We start from the raw sequence: 21,182 nt of genomic DNA on the forward strand, positions 1-21,182 counted from the left end.
AGAGCGGGAGAACGGGAGGAGAGCGGGAGAACGGGAGGAGAGCGGGAGAACGGGAGGGGAGCGGGAGAACGGGAGGAGAGCGGCGCAACGGGAGGAGAGCGGGGCAACGGGAGGGGAGCGGGAGAACGGGAGGGGAGCGGGGGAACGGGAGGAGAGCGGGGGAACGGGAGGGGTGGGCCCGCTGGTCTGGGTGGGCCCGCTGGTCTGGGCGGGCGGGAGGGCTGCGCTCGTTTCATTAATATTTCTTAAATTAAAGCGTTTGGTACGTGAGCGGGTTGCGTAACCTCGTTGCTGGTCTCTGCTCTTCTTCCTTGCTGGCTGCGCTGCTGCCGTATGAAGCTTTAAATAGTGGCTGCCCTTTTCTGTTCGAAATGCGAAAATAAAAGTTTTATATGTGTAAAATTTTCAGCTGCGTTGCCTTTGCGAGTGTTGTTGTTGTACCTACGTAAAGGTGTTTTTCACAGGGGCAAAAATAAAAAGTACTCTTAAAAAGCAGGGAGGGTGCTTTTTGCTTTTTTTGTCGCTTTTTTTTGCCACCACTGTAGAGATAAACATGATATGCTTAAAGAATTGGGAAAATATTTCTTGTCTTCTAGATACTGCCAATCTTGTGGCGGGGTGGGGGGTAGAAGTGTGATTATTCTGGGGATGGGAATGCTGTGTTTACACGACTTGGAGCTCTCATCCGACCCAAGATCCTCCAGAAGATTTTGATGTCCAGCGTCTGCTTTGTACTCCTATAAAACCTTTTAAATGTTTACACAGACGTGCTCTGTGGCTGAAGTTCAGCCCATGAGAACTGCCCGGCTCCCTAGACAAGAATGAGACAACTCACAGCAACATTCCTGGGAAGAGGGTGGCTCAGCACTCCTGATGTGCTGGCAAATCTCTCAATAAAATAGCAGTGTATTATGTCTTGTAAAAGAGACTTCTCCCTTGGAATTGTTCGTTTTAAAATTAACCACAAGCTTTTCTTGCTCTTGGAATATTCTGCATTATGAGATGATGCTTGCAGATTAATCTTGCTTTGCTGAATTATTAATACATGTGCTCGTGAATACTGAATGTTAGGGAACATTTGTGGTTTACGATTGTATATATGGAATAAACCGAACACAGAGAAGATGGAGCCCAGTGCTGGAAGAATCTGAAAGAACATGACTGCCTGCCTTGGACAAATTTTGAATTTTATTAGTATATTAGAAAGTACAAATAGATTTTGCTTGCTATTTGAAGCAAAAAGAATGGGAAATACATATTTCTTAAAATTAAAGACTTAGGACAAAATTAATGAGGCACTTTTGAAACGTGCCTGAGCTTCCTTCATTTTGCTTTTAGCCTGGAACTGTAATATAGGCTTTCTGCAACACAGCTGCAAATTCTGCCAATGAACCAGTAAGCTCAGTTCTTCCCAAACTTGTTAGGTGGCAGAAGCTCACAAGCAATGCTGATCTGACATCCCAGCAACCTGCCTGCAGCTCTCCTCCAGCAGCAGTGTGAGCTTCCTGGGGCTCTGCAGTCTGGACCCGGACTGACTACCTGTACCCAGAGGTGAGAGCAGTGCTCCCATGGGGTGACAGAAAGGAATGACTGTCCTGGTGAATGGTGCTGTTGACTGAGTTGCTGAATCAAGCTTTCATTACATAGTTCTGGTCATATGTTGAGAGTTAAAATGAGCAATTGCATAGACAGGCAGAGTGCAGTAGCTCCTTGAAGTGGGAGGAGGCGAACCTGGTCCCAAAGGAATTAATCTAGTTCTCTTCTCCAGGGATGTTTTTTCACCTTGAATGCAGTGGGGATTTGGGGTGTTCCTCATATGACCAGATAGACTTGGGTGAGGTAGAGGCACACCAGTCAAACTCCAGCAAACAGCAAAGCAGTCAAAGCCATAGACATTGGAAAGCCATGGGCATTCTGAAAATGTTTTTTTAAAATTCTGATAGAGCTTTTTGTTCTTTTCTGATGGGCTTGGCTCTTTGTTTTATTGACTCTTCTTAAAGTGTCATCATATCTATTGAATACTTCTGCCAGCTCCTGCTCTGTCACATTCTCCCAGTTACCCTTGGTGATTTAACTTGCCCCCTTACAGATGAGTGTCTGCACTTCATCCTTTCAAAATGCAGCTCTAATATAATCTTCTCTTTTATTACATTGATTAGTTTGTGTGGTTTATATGTAGTCTCTCGTTATCCACATCTCTCTTCAGTAAGGTAACAGAACAGAGAACAGGCAATTCAGTGCAAATCATAGATCATTTCTACTTTACAAATTGATTACCAACAAAATGGTCTTAGTGAGGCAGCCTTTGGTTTATCGTCGAAATTCTGCTGTAACATGTCATTGTCTATGAAGACACAGGCTAATATTCCCCATAGGTATGTTGCTCACTAATTGGACTCAGACTATTTACAGGTCCTCAGTATGTTTTGTTACTATGTTTTGTAATTCTTTTGCTATTGTAGATATGGTAGAAGGTTATTTGGATTTTTTTCCCAGGTATTAAATGAAAGAAAGAGGAGATTATGGGTCTCTGAAAAATCTGTAAATTAATTTTGTTCTACCTCTTGTGTAAGCATGTTTGCATTCTTGGCAGCTAAAAGTCTAACAAATTGTCTGTTTGAGGAGGTTCTAAAATCATAGGCCGTTATAGTCCTAAGGGAATCTTAAAACACAGGCAGAGACTGGCTAGGAAAAGGAAAGGAAAAATTTGTGTCACTGTTTTAACAATAGACTTCTTTCATGTGGAGGACCTAGATGTCTGTTAATTACTAACTGGCTTGAGAGTTTTGGAATCTGGCCCAATATGCTGAAACTCTTAACCATCCACTGGCTGGCATTTTGTTCAAGGTCTGCATTTGGAAACTGGTAATGCAATGGATTTCGTCTTTACTGACTGTTTATGTAGTAGAGGCGTTTTCAGTTTCAGCCATGTTTCTGTCTTACAGTCTCGGTGTTCATTGCCAGCAAAGATTCCAGGCAGCTGCGTGAGCACAGAGAGCAAGGACTGGTTTGGATGTTAGATTATGTCGGACCAAGCTGAGCAGCATGTGTTGCCTTTGCTGTGCCACAGCCCCACCACATTGATCAAGACCTAAAACTTTGCCCTCTAATTTTGGGTGATGTGAATGAATTAACAAGATCTGAAAACCTATGATTATGAGTGCACTTGAAAGGGCGCGAGATTTCTGGAAACCAGGCAGTAGATGTATATGATGAAAGGAATCCAAAATAAATAGATGCCTAAACCACTTTTTATCTTCATTTTTCCATGTGAGCACAGCAATTTATTTATCTGAAATAAATTTTCACTGGTACTTTCTGAAGTAAGGCTTGTGGCTGTAAAGTATTCTGGCCTTTTTGATGGTTCTTTGTGGGTTTGCCTGCAGGGTAAAGTATGCACATAAACTATTTTCATTACATGAACACATAGGAGACATTAGGCAATCTGCAAGAATTAATAGATTTGTGATGTTCCCACTCTGAAGAGATCATCTCTGGGGACCCCTACAACTTCATTCTGATTTGCCTTTTGACTGTTAAATCCAAGTGTGGAGGCCACTGCCCTTGTGGTGCCAGCTGATAGAAGGTTGATGGGCTGGTGCTGGTCTTGATAGCTGCTGTGCAAGCAAAGGCTGGAGAGTGCCTGGTGTAGAATTGGACTTCAATTAATAAAAGTCATCAAAAGGAGGCATAGGGTAACGACCTGAAGTCACTATTGTGTGTGGTGAAATAACCACTTTCATATAAATCTGAAATGTGTAAGGTTTCAAATGTACTACAGGGAATTTGACTAAAACCTTAGAAAACAGGGTAGATATGTATTGTGATGTGGAGGCTCAACAATAGAGCTCTTCATAAGAATATTCTGGGCTAAACAGTCCTTAGTCACAGCTTCCTGTGGGGAGATGTATTTAGTTGAAGAAAATTCTAATTTTGTAGTTGATTTTTTTTTCTTTAATCCAGTTCAATGTGCTGCATCAGCATATGGTTTGGCATAACTTTGTAGAGGTGTGAAACCAGCAATAAGGTGTGAGGAACAGGAGCAGCAAGAATGGGAGGGAGCATTGTCCTATTAATATTTATTTCATTTGGGTTTGTTTATAAGCGTTTTGAAGGGCCAGGGAAGCCACAGTCCCTGGAATTTTTAAAATGGATACTGTCAAAGAAAGAAACAGTCCAGATGTTCCTGTGCTTCTTGGACTGCCCTGTTCCTTTGTGTCATTACTCATGGGACTGGTTGGGGTTTAAACCACCCCCGAACACAAACAAACAAAACCAAAGAAAAAACCAAACCAAACAGCAGCAAAAAGAACAAAAACCACAAAAAACCCAAAACAAGCAAACAGCCCCCCCCCCCCCCAACCAAGCAAACAAAAAACCCAAATAAAACAAAACCAAAAAAACCCCACAAAAACTTCCTTGGCTCAGCTATACTTATCTGAATAACTTTTCCCATCTTATTTGCTGTGCAGCCACTTGGTATTTGTGCTTTTCTCAGGGAATGGGAGGTGGCCTAGGTGTAAAATGAGTATCTGGAAATTGATGGATTGCTTTCTGATTTTATTGTTGGTGTCATTTATCTCAGTTTAAAATATTTGAGCCAACCATTTCTGTATTATGAGCAAAGTAGTGGTATGGGCAGAATACTTACTGTATCTAGGTTATTTTGGATACAGCAGAGCCTGCACCTCTCTGTGTTCTCAGTTCAGCTGGATGAAAATCCCCTCCTGCTTTTTACAGACAGCGGAGACAAATGGGTTTTTCTCGTGAGTGCTTGCCTTTAAGTTTGTTGTTACCTTTTTTCCCTGTAAAATTCTTGAATTACTGGAACCAAAGAAGCTGTGTTGAAAATATATCTGACATTCTTTCACTAAGTGAACTGTGGGCCCAAATCTTTGTGACCTTTTCTTCTTAAAAAAAAAAAAAGCCCTTTAGAAATGTTCCTGAAGTGACTCCAGTGTATAAATTTGGCATTCCTCTCACAGAAGTGGATACATATGCAATTTGTTACAAAGTATTCACAATTTAGATTACATTCAGGCTGGCATTAATAAAAAAAGAGCTTTAATATGATTAAACAAGATTCTCGATACATAAATTTAATGTGCATTTAAAAAGAAATAAGCCCAGCAAACATTTCTGCTTATCATAGTGAAGTGTGTGGAATTGGTTTCTGTCCAGTTTGTGATGAACCAGTTACTTGAGAAGTTGTTGGGTAGCATAATTTGCCTTCGCTTAAAGTGAAAGGTTGTTTTTAAGAATGAAATGATTTTGTTAACAAATTCATAGCAAGGTGTTACAGCCCTTGCATTAACAGATCAAGATGTGTAGTTGCAACCTGGGTGTAGAAATCCGCAGAAAGGGATGGGATTTTTTTTAAACTGTTTTTGCTGCCACATATTGCAGAAATATTTTAGAATTGAACATCCCTCCTCCAAGAAAATGTTAATGATTGGATGAATTATTTTTTCCTTTTAATATTTAATATTTCTTTTTATTCTTTTAATATTGTCCGTATTGATAGAGGTAGTTCCAAAAATTTCTTGCAATTTACATTTAGTAAGTCCTCCACACTTCTCACTTCTCCAAAAGCTGGCTGTTAAGGTTTCATGGTGCCCAGCAGGCAGATCCACCTCCCTCTGCAGTCATGTCATTCCTAGAACTGATGCAAGGGAGGTGATGGCAGTAAAGGCTAGAACTCTCATTTTGACAGCAATGTGTCCTTAGAGCAACTTGATAAATAGTGAAACAACATTTTTAAATTATTTTACAGCATGAGTTAAAAGCACCCTCTCTGATATCATAGTAATGTTTGTACCTTGCTTTTTCTGCTGCAAGAGACAATAATTAAGATGGAAGAAAGTACTGCTGCATAACTGGATTTTGAAATGTGGGGACAGTTGTGTGACAGCCATTGGATCTTTGGGTGATCTTTCTTAAAGATCCTGTGTCAATGTAGCACAAAGGCACTTGTACAAATTTATACATACAAATTTATTGCAGCAAAAATACAGTTTGTTTGCTCTTAAGTGTGGGACGGAAGTTGTGTGCAGCTTTGTAAGTCAAGGCACTGGAGACTGCTGAATACAGAGAGATTAATATTTTGTGGGAAGGGTTCACATCCAGCAGCTGTAGTGCCCTGAGCATTCAGCTCTTTGTTTTGCCTATTTTCATATGTCAGCAGGGAGGCACATCTGTATCAGCTTTCCCTCTTCAAGTGTATCTTTTAATTGTGTACTCTCACTTTCTGCAGTTCACTGGCAGGCAGACAGCTCTCTTTCACTTCTGCAAATAAGCAAAACTTATTTTGGACTACCAGTTCATGGTGGTCATTCACTCCCTGTTGCTTTTGGCTACAAGAGAAGCTGTCTGCAATATAGGATTTATTTACTGTTAGAAGTAAGCACCAAACTGAACCTTGTAGAGTTGGGTGCAAGACTGCATGCTGGTTGTAGTTCTCTGTTAGGGCAAATATTGTGTCTATCATATAGTTCCTGGGAAAAGTCTGTGGGGAGGCATAATTTTTTATTTTTTTACAAATTAGTTTAAGTAAGAGAGCCAAATAAGGCTGAACCTCCTAAACAAAAGCTTATTACTTAGAAATTGTGTTGACCTTTGGTCCTACTTCTTATCTGCAGACCATTAATAGGTCTTGTCTTTTACATTATAATCCATGTTTAGGTCTGTAGTTGCTTGCAACATCTGTTCTGCTCTGTTGGCAAGCATCACACACAGCCCTGGGCAAAATATGGAAGTAAAAGATAAAGTGCTTTAGGCTGAAGGCAGTTTGAATGAGGACAGGTTTGAATGTACTCTGAGGTCAAGCTGGCTTGGTGGTCTTCAGGTTGTGTGTTGTTTGGAAAAGCTTTTCCCTTCAAGAAAGCAGCATTAATGTGAGGAGATACACTCCCTTACGATTCTTCAGTGTTCCACTCTTTTGTCAGGGAAGGGAAGATGCTAGCAGAGAATGTGCTGAGATATTCTTATACTATTCTGGTTGCTTGGGCAGCAGTTAAGTGCTAGTTAAAAATGCACAGAGATCTCATCCATTGTTTTTCCTCCCTGGCTGAACTCCCTCCATGCTGTAAAGTGTCTCCTCACCAGGGTTCCTAAGGTCTCAGCACAGGTCATCAGGCCATGGGAGAAGACTCCTGCAAAAGCTTGAGGGACTCAGCAAATCTCCTCTGTGCAATGTGATGTGCTGCTACATCACTGATACACTTCTAGCTGTGCCTACAGGAGTGTCTCCCAAAGCTGGAGATTGGCTGAGGATGTGGGAACACGTGGCTGTCTGGAATAGATACAAAAAGAGGGTTTCAGGAAAGGGAGAATTATGTCTTGATTTAGAAATGGTTCCAAGGCAGCAGCCAATATATAGGAATAAGTACAAGTAAGTTTTATAAAGATGCTTACAGAAAACTGACTGGATTTTCTTTAGGATTTAAGGCTAATAAGAAGTTTAAAAATACCAGGAGCAAAAAGAACAGTGACATTTGTCTGACGGCTGTGCTAAAGTTGTCAACAATGATGCTGAAAATACAGAACTGTTCTATATTTCTGTAGTGAGAACAAAGATGAATATTACAAATAATCATGTAACTATGAACAAATCCATCATATTCCAGCAGTAAAGACTGAAAGAACACTTTTGAAAATCTATGGAGACTGAGATTTTTTTTTTAATGCCTAGTACTCTAAAAATTTAAGGATTGTCATGAAGCAAAATATTCAACATTATTAATAGAAACATATTATAAAATATCTAGTATTTCAGTTAGATTATGGAGATTATTGATGTATTCTGGCTAAGAAACTCAATCTTGAAAATATTACTGTCAATAAGAATATTTTAATTGATATATAATTTTTTTAGTAATTGGATGTTTGTTTGCAGAAAAATAAAACTCCCAAATGAGCACACGGTTGAAAGAAAATGCACAATCCTTTCTGACAGTTTTATCTAGGTCACGCAGAGTAGAAAGATGACAAATAATGGCATAGCCTCATGTATTTGATTGAATCAAAGAGCATGTTGGCTCTTTTGAAAGATGGACTCAAAGCTTTGTGAAGTTAATAAACATGGGAAGAAGCTGGATATGCCTTAAAAGATGAGGAACAGTATTTGAAAATACTTCAAGGTGTCAAGACTTGTGCCAACAGGCAGTGGACAAGACATTCCTTGTAGATGAGTGGTAGCCAAGAGCTGACAGGCGTTGAATACACTGAATGCAGAGTGGGAGATTTCTTTTGCAGTATTAATGATCTCACTTCCGTAATACAATCAGGTTTGATTTCAAGACATTTTTAATTGAAGTCAGTACTGGTTGTAGGTGTCAGAAAACTGTACACTTCATGTAGGTGGTGATGAAGAAGGAAATTCTGAATTTGTTGAAGTGATTTGATTACATACCTATGCATGAATAAAATGAGAGAGGAGAGCCTTCAAAAAGCACGTTTGTGAACACAGGAATCATGGCTTCAGGGAGCAGAAAGCAAAACAGAATATGAATTTTCAGAAAAGGAAAAAAACCCAAAACATTGAAAGTGGTAACCAGTTAACTGCTGCACTATGTTATTAATGGACTTCACAGATTCTCCAGCACTTCAGATTAGTGTCAAGATACAAAATCTTTTAAAAAGCTGGTCTTGTTCAAGAAGCTGTTAAGCTTCAGGGAACCAGAGTAAATATTTGAATTTTTAAAACTCTTTTGCTGGTAGTAACATCATTCATTTATTGTCTTGAGAAGAACAGAAAAATCTATTTCAAACTTATTTTAAATCCAAATAAGGTCTTATTTCATAAGTGTAGGAATCATATAGAACCTGTCTTTAGTTTTGAAAGAAAAGCCAGTCTGTGTAAACTGTCACAGAGTCATACTACTTGTTACTTTTGAACTTGTGTGTCATCTGTTTTTAGGGGTTTTTTTAATTGAAAAACATAAAAATAGATAATGTTGTTATTGGGTTAAATGACAAGGTATTAAATAGCTTATGTTCACATCTTTGGTTACCTGGCGGGCATGCAGCTCTCTGGATACAGGCCTTTGTGTGCTGAAATATTTCCATGGAAGTTCTTATGCTTGTGAAAGTAATTTCATCCCATGATGACAGCTAGGAGAGACTGTCTTGCTGTGGTCATGGAAAGTTGAACCGATACGACTCTCGCAGGATGACCTTCTCACGGGGTTCTGCCTGCTCTCAGAAAACCAGCTATTTCTTTTCAGTGGTACTTGGGTGGAAACTCCAAAATTTGCAACAATGCCAGACATAATTTTGTGTCCTTATGAGCACTGCAGTTCTGAAACAAACAGTTTTGAGACATTTCTGTCTGAATTCTGCTATTGGGCCTACAGCTCTCATAAATTCAAGGTGCTGCATGCAATTATATTAGAAAATATATTCTGCAGGTGATCAGGCTCAGATAGCATCTACCTAAAAATATTTTTTGCAAAGATAGTAGATTACTTCTCATGTCTGGACTGATACAGCTTGAGACTCTTTTTTCATTTGAGAGGCGTACACCTTACTTATTTTCAATGCTAAACATGACTTTTATAAGTGGACAGTAGCAGTCTTTTACCCTTCAGAGGTGTAGATTTTGATGGTAGATAAAGTTATTTTGCGAATGCACACTGCCAAAACACACACAGAGAAGAAATCCATTGCTTCTGTGGGAAGGGAACAGGCATGTGAGCAACCATTAGCATGAGAAAACTGATTTCTTAAACTATTTTCAGAGGGTGTGACAAAGTTTGTGAGTATAGATCTGTGTGCTGTGTGATGTTGAAGCTGTCAGATTTCACTAGGAGATGTCTCAAGGAATGATGTTTGCCTAGAGGATTTCCGTGAGTATCTTTGACCTGTTATAACCTATACATCTAGAGCTTGCCATTTATGTCATGTGGCGAGTGGTTTTCTTCCAGGTGTCCAGAGCCTGTCAGGGATCTCCACTGTTGAGGCTACACAGAAATGGAGTTGAATCAAAGCACACCCAGGTGCCAGAGCAGCTCTCCCTCCACAACAGAAATTGTCCAGAAGATGAACACACTGCTCATGTTGGTCCTTGTTCAGGACAGACTTGGCTAAAAAATGCCAGTCTGCAGCATGCCTGCTGCCATTTAAGGACTTCAAGGCATGACCCTGGTTTATTAATTAAAACAAAAGGAACTCAGTCCTTAATTGGACACGTTGTAGTTGTATGTGTCTGACATAATAATTAATTTGTAATGTCAGTTGTTGGGCAACACAGATGGGGGGAACAGCAGATGGCTTTTTAGTAGTGTGGGAATGCGGATGGACAGGTTTTCCCCACTGGGGAATAACAATATTGGACTTCAAAGAATACCCTATGGGTTAATTTGCTCAATCTAGTCAACTTTTGGCCAGAATGGACTACAGGAGTCTTTAGGAAGGCACTAGAGGCTCCTTCCTGGGACCAGAAAAATATGTTACTAAAATCTGAGATAGGGGCTTTGTGGTAACAGGGACTGTTCACCACCTAACAGGAAAATAACATTAAAGTGATGGTAAAATACTTACTGTGGGACAGAGAAGTGCAAGCACCCATTGTTTCATCAACTGGCCATGTATCTGTCACATGAAGGCAAATATGTTTGCAATCTGACAAGTGATGAATATACTTAATTGTTTGTCAGGAGGAATGACTGGGGTACTTGTGAACACAATCTCTCCTTGTGCAACTTGAGTTTGATGAGTTCTCAAGGTTCTCTATCCTTTTCCAGTATGTAAACAAATGTCGTTGCTGGACAAAACTGGTAAAGAGCAAAATGTGAGAAGATGTGGGTGTGAGAAGACAGAGATTTTTGTGTGACTTTAAGCAAGTCAATTTAGGGCAACACTTGCTTGAGTATAACAGCTATTTTTCAAGGATTATAGTAATACTTGGGTTTCATTATTTGACACTGGGAAAAAAACTGTAATTTTTCATCTAAAAGTAGCAGTTTAGACTTTTAGCTTAATATTATTCTGGTTTTGTTTCAACTGTTCTGCTTTAGTAGGATTCTTAACCTGTATGAGAAGAGACTCAGAAGTTTGTTGTGTCTGTGGGCATGGGTTCTGGAGACCTGCATCACACGAACTGCAGGACTGTTATCCCAGTCTGCAGGAAAAGGACACAAGTAAGCTGGGTACTGCTTGCTGTGTTTGTTTGGGTTCCATCACTGTAGAGTCAAAGCACCTTGTGGTTTTGAATGCATAAAATTTCCAGTGAGGAGACTAAGTGGCTTTTCCAAGATCGCATAGTGTGACATAAATAGGAACTGACTGCTTCCTAGGTCTGAACTCATCTTCTCCATGGGTATAACACCATGCCTCTATATGGGACTTTCTGGAAGTATTTGTTCCCTTGTCTGGGGGTGACCACTTGAAAAATACAATGGTTCTGCAGGTAAATCCTGGCTTTGCTGCCCTGAAGAAGGAACTAACTGGAATGCAAAAAATTGATGCTGGAGCTTGTCTTGTTTAGTCCTTCATCTACAAGAAATAGCAGTCTCTGAGCTGTCTTGGCTGTTCAGTCTTGACAGTCAGAAGCAATCTTAAACAATCTGTTGTATCTGAGTATTGCAGAAGTGATTTAAGAGTCCCCGTAGATGGGGAATAGTGCTTCTTTGGGATCTTTAAAGTGAAAGGTGTGTAACTTTTCATCATGGTGATTTTGGATGATGCTTCAGGAAACCTCAAAGGTGCTGATTGCCAGAAGCAGAAGAAGAATAGTTCCTATGGTATATATTTCTTTTTCTACTTTGTTCTTGGTGTCAGCCCCTCTTAGAGATGGGATTTAATGGAGCTTTGTCTGATCCAGAATGATGATTCCTCTCTCCTGATATCCTTTAACAGTACATTTTGGAGTGCACACCTTTGGGTGTTTGCTTGGTGCCACCTCAGTTTCCTCATACTAAATTGGGTGTTACAGTGAGTGCCTCACAGGAGCATTTAATTGTGTTTTAAATTTAACTTAATTTTGTTTGTCTGCAAGTCATCTGGAAAGCATCTGATGAAAAATGCTTTAGCCTTCTGTAGTAGTGGTCAGTAGAGGAAAAGTCTTAAATCCCAAACTGCCTTCCAGCTTGTCAGAAACATTCACACATTGTGTTTCAAGAAATTATAGGCATCAAAGGGCAATTGATCTGCCTGACATTTTCACAGCATATCACCATTGCTAAGGTGAATATGCACTAACTCTCAACTTTCAGCTTCAAGCACTTCTAGGAAGTTTAAAGTTCTGATTAGGGGTGCTCTGTTGTCTTTGACCAGCAAGGAAGTTGTAGGGAACATCTATAGGGTTTTTTGCATTAGTGAGCCTGGTGGAAGGGGATGTCTTAACCTGCAGTACTCTGTGCTGCCTAATATAAAGGAAACTGCTTGGTGAAGTTACATGGAGACTAGTAACTAAATTCAGTACTTTCAAGAAGACAAAACACTATTAATATTGTTTGACTGTTTCAGAAATAGGAGATCACAGATAAATGTTTTTATACATTTAAAAGAATTTTTCAATTCCACAAAGAAAAATGTTTTTTAGTGTGCTGCTATAGAAACTGAAAGATTGACACACATGTGACGAGTGGTTTTAGGTCTTCAGCAAAGCTCTTTTTGTTGCACCTCTTGAAATCGTCTTTCCTCTTTCCATTTTTAATTCTGTGGAAGGACCTTAACAAAACAAACAAACATGGCCACTAAGCTGATTGGCTGTACAGAGCAGGGATAGAAGCAGTTTGGAGAGGTGAAAGCTTTAGTTATTTTAAAAGTACCTGCTTGGCTCTTCAGGCAGTCACTGGTTTTGGGGGGCTAGTTTCTGTTTGCATGAATCTGCAGGTAAAAAGCAGGTAAAAAAACTATTCCTCCTCTTATAAAAGTGGGAGTGCAGGTATGGTTCTTATTTGTGTTTTATGTTGTGACACAGTAGATAAGGGGCACAATTAACATTTTATAAGTGACTTTAGGGCAGACATAAAATTTTAATATGTTATATTTTTCAGCTGTTAGGCTGTAGTAACCTTCTGTTTAGAAACAATTCACTTGGGAGTGGGAATGCTCAAGGAAAGGGATTAATTTTAGTTGACTTTCTCTAATGATGAAGCTGGATGCCTTTAAAATGAGTAAACTTTTAAATACACTGGCCTGTACATAAAGTATTAATATACAAAAGTTTCTGGTAGAAAGGCCAGTGTCAGTGCTTAGTTTCTGTAGTGATTGTACATATGAATAACACATTCAGTAAAATCTCATGAGCAGTTTATAAGAGCTATTGCAGATCTTAAAAGCCCCCCAAAACCCCAACTAAACCAAACATCATCTTAGCAACTGTATTTGCATTAAATAAATCAGGAGGGAAAAGGCCGTATGTCCTTAAAAGCACTAGAGGGAGCTCGGAGGAAGAAGAGGGGAACAGAATCGTTGAAGACATGTCTGCATTCTTAGGAGGAGCTTATATAAAGCATCCATTTAAATCCTTCCACTCACTTCAGCTAAAATGCAACTACAGGTCACCCACTGCATCTTGCTGCTCTCTGTTTTCCACACTTCACTGAAGAAATATCAATTTTCTAGTCCCAAGAGAGGCCAGAAGCTTTGCTGCTTTTTACACGGCTGTAGGGAAAACCATCTGCCCTTCTGTAGACTATACCCCCTTTTTTTGCCTTATTTTGTATTTGGATGAGCAGCCAAATGTTAATTTGCCTTTAGGTGCTGGTAGCTGTTTTGGGGGGACTGCTATACAGGTTCAATTCCAAGCTCGTCTCCCTCCAAGATTATGTGGAGAGAAAGTGTGTGTGTTGTATGTCTGTATTTGGGATCTACTCCATGAAGAATAATTAATTTGCATTAATCTGAAGTGGCCAAATTGCTCTTTCAGAGATCTGAAGAAATTGGGTTCTGTGAGCTTGCAGAATAACACACAAGTATGAAGTTACTGTAAATCGTCTTATTTTATGACGTTTTAGAAGTGTTGTTGGGCACTTTTTATATTGCTTTGCCGTAAAGCTAAATGCTTTGAGTTAAAGTGTAACAGCTTTATGATGTAGATTATATAAATTACTTGTTTTTAGTTCCCCTCCACCCCAATAAGCTGCCAAAATGTTGATATCTCGGGATTTGTAAGAATAGCATGAAATCCTGTGGGGGATGTTATTACATTTTCAGGTTTTGGAGGGTGGGAGAATCTTTTTAGCATGCTAAAGCTTCTCCTCTTGATAGTCAGCATTACACAACTAAACCTGTTGCTGTGGAGAACTGAATTTTGATGGCCTGGGGCATTGAGCAATTTGGGGGGAAGGAAGGATGTTGTTGTTATTTTTATTATTAGAGGCTGCTTAGGGGTTTGGAATGCTGGAAGTAATCTCAGAGGAGGTAGACAGACTGGAAATGGATGATTAAATAAGCAGAATTAATATATATATATGCCGTGTGTTTATCATCTGCTGCTGTAATTTATTGCAATTTCACTCATTGTTGAAGTTCCCTAATTTCTCTTTTCCTCAGTAGAAACTAAATGTTAAGGGCAGGAAAAATCTATGGGGGTTTTCTTCCTTTGGTCTTTATTAGATGGGATGATTTTAAGTTATGAAAGCAAGGACAAACATTTCTCAAAAGTACTTTAACCATGTCTTAGCCTGAGGACTCTGCTCTCTTTAATGGAAACAAATATAATGAAATTTAAATACATGGAAGCTGGAGTACTTTAGCAGTGCAGAGATTTTTTTTCCTTGTACTTTAAGACTTTAAAGATTTTTTTTGTCTGTTTATAATTATATATTTCTAGATTTTAGATGGCTACAAATTAAGATTTGAAGAAAACATATTTTGGAAATATTTAATAACCTCTTGGCAACAAAAACCCCAACAAACAGATAAGAGCACCAAGTTGTTATGGCTTAATTCCTATTGAATGGTTCAGGGCCTTTTCCTATCATCTGAGAATTAACTCTACCTAAGATGAAACAGATCATTGGAATAGCAGAGAATCTTTTTCCCCCTGCCCCTTTAGCTACCTTGTTTTATGCATTTTCTTCTGCTGCAATGCAGGGATGGAGGCAGGTGGGGTTCTTGCTCTCGAGCTGTGTAGAGGGCTCCTATAAAAGCCCTAAAATATTTCCTCAGGTAGAAGATGGGAAAAGTTGAACTGTAATTGAGTGCAAATTCAATGTATTGCTCTGAATCAGGAAAACAGGTATATTTAGTCCAAAACAAAGGATAGTTACTTCGTAGATAAATTTCTTATACTTCCAAAGAGCTGGGATACTCAGAATGGTTTGTGAATATTTTATGGAGTGCAGTGATACACAGATTATCCCCACTGGGGCTCCTTATGTGCAACTAAAACACATTTTTTGTGATATTTCAATCTTTTTTTGTGATAGTTTGATTTCAGGGTAACACCTACCACTGTTGAACTCCACGGTACAACAAAAAGTTGACGTTTTACCTGTTGAAGGGATGGTGGATTTACAACAGAAAAGATAAATTTTTTCTTGAGACAGGGAGAGGAAAAAAGTTTTTTTTTCTTAAAAACACACAGTGGAAACAGTAATGCACGTGGATTGTTGTGTTGCTTTAGGAAAAGCCAGGACCGTCAGAAGTCGCCCAAGGGCAGAGTGTTCATCATTTGACTTTCATTGTTTACCCAAAGGCCGAGGTGATAAAAAAGAAAGGGCCAGTGCCAGAGTGGTTGTAAGATACTACAAGGCCAGCACCCCTTCCCTCTCCCCACCCAGCTGGGTCACCGCAGGGCACCCACAAAAAGGTGCCCAGGGCCAGTTCTTCTCCCCAAGTCCTTCATGCCATGACACATCTGTGCAGGTTGTTCGTGTGCCTCCTACGCTTCGTGAGTGGCTCACCCTGTTCAGAGCTTGGCGTCCACAGTGTCCCTTGCTGAGCTCTCTGCGGAGATGGCCTGGAGAGGAAACCTGGTCAGTGGTGGCTAATGTGAAGCCTTTAATTCAGTTCTGGAAGAATATTTCACAAGGGGTTTGCAGCAGAAATTGCCACTTGGTGTCACTTGTTGCAGTGCTTTCTGGTGCAGTGGGAGCTGCACTAATTAATGCCTGTTCCCAGTGCTGTTCAGGACAGTCCAAAAACACGGGGCTGCAGTATCTTGATGATCTGTTAGGTAAAGTGTGAGCAGAAATGGTGACGTGCTTTACTGATAAGTTGAGAGTACAAATCTGCTGATCTAAGGTTGGCTTGGTGCCTCCTGTGCAAAGGCAGGGAGGTTAAGGGAGCAGGGGTGGCTTCTGCCTCTCTGAGCCCAGGAGGGACAGGCGAGTGGCTCTTCAAAGTGAGGATCTAGGATACTCCCGTGTGCTTCAGTTCAGAGCTGGCATGGCAAGCAAAGGCTCACAGCCCTTTAAAAAGTGTCTGTTTCATCTGTATTCCTCAGAAATTAGGTTTCTCATGCACTTTTGGCTGCCTGTAATGTAGAGCTGTGAATAGCTACTGCAGGTGAGCCTTAAATCAAGATCTGATGCAACTGTAGCGCTACTAACTCTGAGATCAGCTCCCCAAGCAAATGTAGCATACCAAATTGTTTTTAATAATGTAGGAATTTGGCTAGGCTATGCCCTGAGGAAGAAGTGATGGGAGGTAAAGTTTTTCCCCCAGCTGGAGAGCTTGGCTGAAAGACATGCTGGGCACACATCCGATCTGGGACTCGGCCAAGATCCTGATGAAGATACATTTTAAATCCCACCTTGAACTGCCTATAGTAAGGCATCCTTCTTCCCCTGCTCTCAACAGCTGGGGGCAGAGGGGACGGCACTTGCCATTCCCTTTGGGAATGTGTGGCACTTGCCAAACAATAGTTGCCAAGAGAGTAAAATGAAGCACTAAAATTTCCTTTAATTACGTTTTGCTGTCTTTGTATGCTTGATAATAGCTGGTAGTACTTGTTTCAGAATACTTTATGATTTTTTCCCCATCACATTAGCCTTTGAAAAATTACTTTGGGCTAATGTTTTTCTTCATTAGGATTTAAATTTTGCTCAGAGTATATTGCAGGTGGGTGGTTTTTTAATCCCCTCAAGTATTATTGTGGAAAAGTATTTGGATCTTTGTGTAATAATATATAGTCAGGCAGGAAGCAGCTTAACTGCAGCTTTTCTGGACAGGACTTCGCTGAAAGATGTGGTGCATGAGCATGTTGACAGTTTTTATTATCTTGTTGGGCTCTCTTATTTGCATTCCTAGCAGGACGGCAAGGTGAATAATTTAATTCCAGCAGCCTACGCCACGTGACGGTGCGAGGACCCGTCAGCGATGCCTCCCCCTGCATCGGCAGACTTTGGAGAGGAATGGAAACTTACAGAAGTGATGAGAAATTGTCGCATGTCCTCCCTTAACCCTGGGGAAATCTCTCGGCGGAGTGATCACTTCATCCTTTGCTTTTCCACGCGTTCCTCTGACGTGGAGTTCGGGGGGTGTGTGTGTGCGAGCCTGTGAGCAAGACGAGTGAGGGAGTGGGAAGCGGGGAGGGCAGTGCGGGAAAAACGCATACCCGGGCACAGAGCTCGTCGGAGCAGGAGCGGCGAGGAGCCGGGAGTCCAGCCGCAGGCAGCGGGGAGTGGAAATTTACAGCTGCTTGTGAGCGCCTGTGCATGTCCAAGTGATCCTTTCTGCTCACGCTTTTGCAGAGGCTGACGGCCGCTCGGCAGGAGAGCGGGAGGCCGAATCGCGGGATCCCTGGGCTCTGCCACTTGTCGGGGGAATAAAGAGAATTAAATGGAAGATCACTGAAGGCGGCTGCTGGCGGCGCGGGCTGCAGGGAGGCGGCAGAGCTGTCTTCAGCACCTGGCCATGGGGCTGCGCTGGGCCGCCTAGGAGCCCCCAGCTTTCCGCTCACGGTAAGTGTCAGCCGAGGTGATGTCCTCCGAGTGACGGAAAGTTGAGTGATTGAATGAAACTTTCTTTTGTTCCAGTTAGCATCGGCCTTTCGGTAATAAACCGCTTGCCTGCTTGTTCTCGATAGTTAGGCTGGTAGCTTTTTATAGCTTTGTAAACTGTGTTACCAGGAGTGGCTCTTTAATGCAGGCAACCCTAAACAATGCTCCTCCTGTTACATAAGGCGCTGGCTCTGCGACCAAGCACTCCGTGTCCATGGAATATCTCTGGAAATGGCTTTATTTACAGTGTGGGTTCCAAAAATAAAATATCTGCAATCTATCATTTCTCCCGCTCCTCTCCGCGGGCTGCCTGCAGCTGCGGACTGGCTCTTGAGATGCAGAGGAATGAGAGCGTGGCCACTTGCATAAGCCACGGGGAAGGAGATGAAGGGACGATGAGCGTGCGTGTGAACTGCCGCAGGGAACAGCGTATGCGAATGGCCCAGCTCCTCCTCTGCAGCCGATAGTCTTGTCCGCTTGAAATGCTGATCCTGGGCCATGGGCGACTCATGAAGGTTCATCAGGCAGAACTTTAATGGAGCTTAAGGGAACTTGGGGTCTTTCTTAGAAACAAAAGCTCTTTCTTGGGCTAATATTATGAGTAAAGTGAAATTACTGCTATAGAAAAATTATTTTAATCCATTACGAAGCTATTGAAATAACACAGTGGACTTGCCACGAACTTGATCAAGTGAATGCTGAGTAGAGAGGTAAGTTTAGTAATATTGGACCAAATACAAAAATAGTATCCATGTTGCTCACTAATGAATGTAGAGGAAGTCCTATTCCCTCTTGGCTGCTGCCTGTGTTATTTAAATTATGTTACCAATTTCCATTATTTCTACAGTTACTATTCCTACTAGAAATGGATATTTAACTTGGTTTTCCTTTTACTCAAGTAAATGAAAAGCTGTAAAGGGCTCTTCTGTTAGAATTGTGTGTACTTCAGAGACATTAGTTAAGAGAGCTCTTTCTGCATGACTGAGTTTGTGGGAGTTTTGCTATGGACTACAGTTAGGCATGGAATTTAATTCTTAATCTTTTTGGTTTTAATGATCTCTGTGGTAGCAAATGCAAATTGAGATTCCAAATATTTTTGACTTCTCAATTCTGCAAATTTGGTGGCTGTAAAACCTCTGGTTTCATATATTTCTAGTTTATTTGAACCCGAAGTAATAACCTACCACTTCTAGCTAGTTCATTAGCATGGTTGGGAGAGCCTATGTGATCCTGTGATACAGATAAATGATGCTGGTGTGAGTGTGGTGCCACAGGATGCCACTTCTGCCTGGGTGAGAATCTGAATGTTACCTGGCATTGCAGTGTGCAAATGCTGTTTTGTAATATAATAATAATAATAATAATAATAAGAAGAAGAAGAAGAATAGTAGTAGTGGATGTGAAAACGCAGGACTTCCAATAGAAGGACAGAAGGTAGCAAAATGCCCTTAACTTCAATTCTGTTCTCTGTACCCTACTCATGATAGATTTAGATTAGGTATTAAAAAGGAATTTTTTATGGTGAGGGTGGTGAGACTGGCACAGGACACCCAGAGAAGTTGTGAATGCCCCATCCCTGGAAATGTTCAAGGCCAGGTTGGATGGGGCTCTGTGCAACCTGGTCTAGTGGAAGGTGTCTTTGCCCATGGCAGGGGGCTTGGAACCCTGATGATCTTTGTGGTTCCTTCCAACCCAAACTATTCTATGATTAGTATTTTGTTTGTATTGCCACACATTTCTACCCCCTTTATGATCATCACTGCCTCATTCTGGGTATGGTTGGTGAATATCTGAGCTGTAGCATCTGCTCCAGCAGCCCTGTTTCTACCCTCCTTCCATCCCCTTCTTTCCCTCTTGTGCTGGTACAGCCCTAGACTGTATCTGGGCAGAACCAGACTGGAGACCTGTGTGACCTTTTTTTCCCCAGCAGGCTATTTCTTGTTAACCTGGGTCACTTCCCTGACCTGGCTCTCCATGTGGCCCTGCAAGAGCTGAATTGCTCCCACAGAGGGTGTAGGGATGTGAATACATGTGGAGCAGGGTGTCACCATCATAGAACAAAGCATCTATCAAAATAGATTGCCTCGGTGACCAGATTGCTTTTTGGTGTTTCATTTTATCCCCTGTGTTTGCTGAAAGACTATACATGCAGGTTTGTTTTTTTTTTTCTTGATTTTTACTAAAGTGGCATTCAAGCACTCAGTTAAAAAGAGTTAATAATTTTTTTAAGTGCTTCCATAGAGCTGCACCACAGCACTTGAGTGGAGCATCACCATGAGTGCTTTCAGTTTCATAACAGTATTGAACAATTGTGTGATATTATTATTCTCATTCTGTAGAGGTGATCAGATTAAGGGCAGAGCTGCCTACTTCTTTTCCATGTCTGATCTTCAGGATGCTTGCCATCTGCTAAAAAAGTGACATTTGTGATGATGGTTGGCATTACTGTGCTGTTTTATGTGTTCAGGTGAAGTTTCAGCAAATATCCATCTTCATTTCAGGTAATGCAACAAGTAGGCAACATCAAAGCTTATGATGACTAAATTCTTGAATTTTTGGAAAAATCAAGTTGCCAAGCAGAGATGGCATTCATTCACCCTAACCATAAATCTGTCCCATCTTCTGTTAATCTTTTGTCTCATTTGCAGTGCACCTTCCAAACTCTGCAACTCATTGAGAATTTGCAGAGAGTTGCTTGTTCCATAGCCTTGATTCCTCTGCATATCAAGTAAAACATGGGTTGTGTGAGGGGACTGCACTGGGGAGGGCAAAAGGACAAACTGGGCTTCTTGGGGTGCTCACCACACATGGGGGCTTCCATCTCCTGGTTTGAGTACATTGCTCTGTCATTGCAACAGCTTTCCCAAATATGGCAGGAGGGAGAAATGAGGACCTCTTCCATTATGTGGAGACTGAATTAGACAAAATGATGAAGAAAGTGTGCTAACTTGGGACTAGGACCTATGTGGGTCATAGGCACACTGCAGTGAATGGGAAATGGAGGTATTTTTTTTCCATTCCAGAGACTTTCACAGGATATGAGTTATTCAAGTGTTTTGATTCTGTTCAATAACTAGATGAAGATTGGGAGCTAAGGCAAGACAAATGTCTGATACTCCCTGGGAAGGAAATTTTTTTTTCACATTTATTTTTGGAGACCAAATGTTTTGTCCAGAGGAGCATCTGCAAAGAGTGCATGGATGGGCTCACGTGCTCTCTTCCATTCTTGCTTTTGTGGGGAGGAAGAAGCCTTTGTTACTGAGCTGCTTCACTGAGTCACTTCATAGT

The 21,182-nt window shown here is 41.0% G+C and overlaps 1 protein-coding gene across 2 annotated transcripts in view; it reads left to right on the forward strand.

The window, feature by feature from the left end:
• The first annotated feature begins 1,406 nt into the window (after positions 1–1,406).
• The window catches only part of CAB39L (calcium binding protein 39 like), a 59,632-nt gene continuing 39,856 nt past the window's right edge, over positions 1,407–21,182 (forward strand). Inside the window, exons 1-2 of one of the 2 annotated variants that reach the window (XM_068182145.1) lie at positions 1,407–1,551; positions 17,646–17,855. The gene's annotated coding sequence lies outside the window, so the exon portion shown is untranslated. Of the gene's footprint in view, positions 1,552–17,645; positions 17,856–18,408; positions 18,605–21,182 lie in introns of those variants that run through there. The other variant, XM_068182146.1, reaches the window with a different exon arrangement.

Source organism: Anomalospiza imberbis, chromosome 2 (genome assembly GCF_031753505.1).
Source record: "Anomalospiza imberbis isolate Cuckoo-Finch-1a 21T00152 chromosome 2, ASM3175350v1, whole genome shotgun sequence".
NCBI classification, from domain to species: Eukaryota; Metazoa; Chordata; class Aves; order Passeriformes; family Viduidae; genus Anomalospiza; species Anomalospiza imberbis.